The sequence below is a fragment of the Arachis duranensis genome, chromosome 5 (genome assembly GCF_000817695.3).
Source record: "Arachis duranensis cultivar V14167 chromosome 5, aradu.V14167.gnm2.J7QH, whole genome shotgun sequence".
Lineage (NCBI taxonomy): Eukaryota > Viridiplantae > Streptophyta > Magnoliopsida > Fabales > Fabaceae > Arachis > Arachis duranensis.
In genome coordinates this window covers 69,806,236-69,807,982 of record NC_029776.3, presented here as the reverse complement: position 1 = coordinate 69,807,982, position 1,747 = coordinate 69,806,236, and the positions used below count along the sequence as shown (strand labels likewise).

The following is a 1,747-nucleotide window of genomic DNA, read 5'->3' as shown; positions in this document are numbered from 1 at the left end:
AGCTTGCCATGGAAAGGAGTAAGAAGGATTGGATGAAGACAGTAGGAAAGCAGAGAGACGGAAGGGAAGGCATCTTCATGCACTTATCTGAAGTTCCTACCAATGAATTACATAAGTACCTCTATCTTTATCTTTATGTTTATTTCGTTCGTCACCATATCCATTTGAGTTTGCCTGACTAAGATTTACAAGATGACCATAGCTTGCTTCATACTAACAATCTCCGTGGGATCGACCCTTACTCGCGTAAGGTTTATTACTTGGACGACCCAGTGCACTTGCTGGTTAGTTGTGCGAAGTTGTGTAATGCCATGGTATTGAACACCAAGTTTTTGGGGTTCATGACCGGGGATTATGAGAGTTGTGAAAAGTATTGTTCACAATTTCGCGCCACCACTAACTCACTGACTCACTAACTATTTGAATTAATTCCTCAACTGCTCTAACCATACTCTTCCATTAACCAAGAGTATTTCACTTGTTTGTTGCCTGTGCTGTGTTTTTGTATGACAGGTAGGAGAGGAGAGACATCAACTCCTCCATATACCGAACCAGAGAGGACCCTTCATAAACTTAGAAGGGAAGCAAGAGGGAAGAGAGTACTAGGAGAAGAAGAATCTGAAGGAGAATCTGAGGACAATTTTGAGGAAGCTCTAGATCTCAACATGGATAGAGAAGTTCACAACCATGAGAGAGCTGATGGAAACAATGCCATTCCCGAGAGGAGGGTTCTTGGTTCATACATAAACCCAACCTCTGGGAATTGTGGTAGCAGCATTCAGAAACCACTAATTCAGGCCAACAATTTTGAACTCAAACCACAGCTAATATCACTGGTGGAGAATCATTGTTCATTTGGTGGGAGTGCTAATGAAGATCCAAACCAACATCTCACAAAATTCCTGAGAATTTACGACACTGTGAAGTCCAATGGAGTCCAAGAAGATGCCTATAAACTGCTCTTGTTCCCATTTTCACTTAGGGACAAGGCAGCTAAGTAGCTGGAAACATTTCCAAGGGGGAGCCTAACAACCTGGGATGAGGTGGAAAGCAAGTTTCTGGCACGTTTCTACCCCCCACAAAAGGTCAATAGGCTTCGATCTGAGGTTCAGACTTTTAGACAACAAGATGGTGGAACTCTCTACGAGGCATGGGAGAGGTTCAAGGATTTGACAAGGAAATGCCCACCAGACATGTTCCATGACTGGGTGCAATTGCATATTTTCTATGATGGACTTTCTTATGAATCAAGGAAGGTTGTAGACCATTCATCAGAAGGTTCATTGAACAGGAAAAAGACTGTGGAAGAAGCCATTGAAGTGATTGAGACAGTGGCTGAGAATGAGTACTACTATGCTTCAGAGAGACACAACACTAAGGGAGTCATGGAGCTGAACCATGTTGATACAATTCTAGCCCAAAATAAGGTGTTTGCCAAGCAACTAGCAGAGCTCACCAGGAAATTAGAAACAAATCAAGTGGCTGCAATACACACACAAGATTAAGAGGAAGTAAGCACTGAAGGAGGTGATTGGGAAGAGGCCAACTATGTGGGAAATCAACAAAGGAAACCATATGATCCACATTCCAACACTTACAACCCAGGCTGGAAAAACCACCCAAACTTTGGGTGGGAAAACCAGCAAACCCAACCACAAAACCACAAACCCTACAACCACAACCAACAAAACAATTCCACATACCAAAACTCCAACCAAAGATCATACCAAACCACACAAAACACTTA

At 42.7% G+C, this 1,747-nt stretch overlaps 1 non-coding gene across 1 annotated transcript; it reads right to left on the bottom strand.

The window, feature by feature from the left end:
- Positions 1-1,091: 1,091 nt before the first annotated feature.
- On the bottom strand, positions 1,092-1,195 carry LOC127748290 (small nucleolar RNA R71). Its single transcript, XR_008010231.1, has one exon. It is a non-coding gene; the product is annotated as a small nucleolar RNA R71 (small nucleolar RNA).
- Positions 1,196-1,747: the final 552 nt, after the last annotated feature.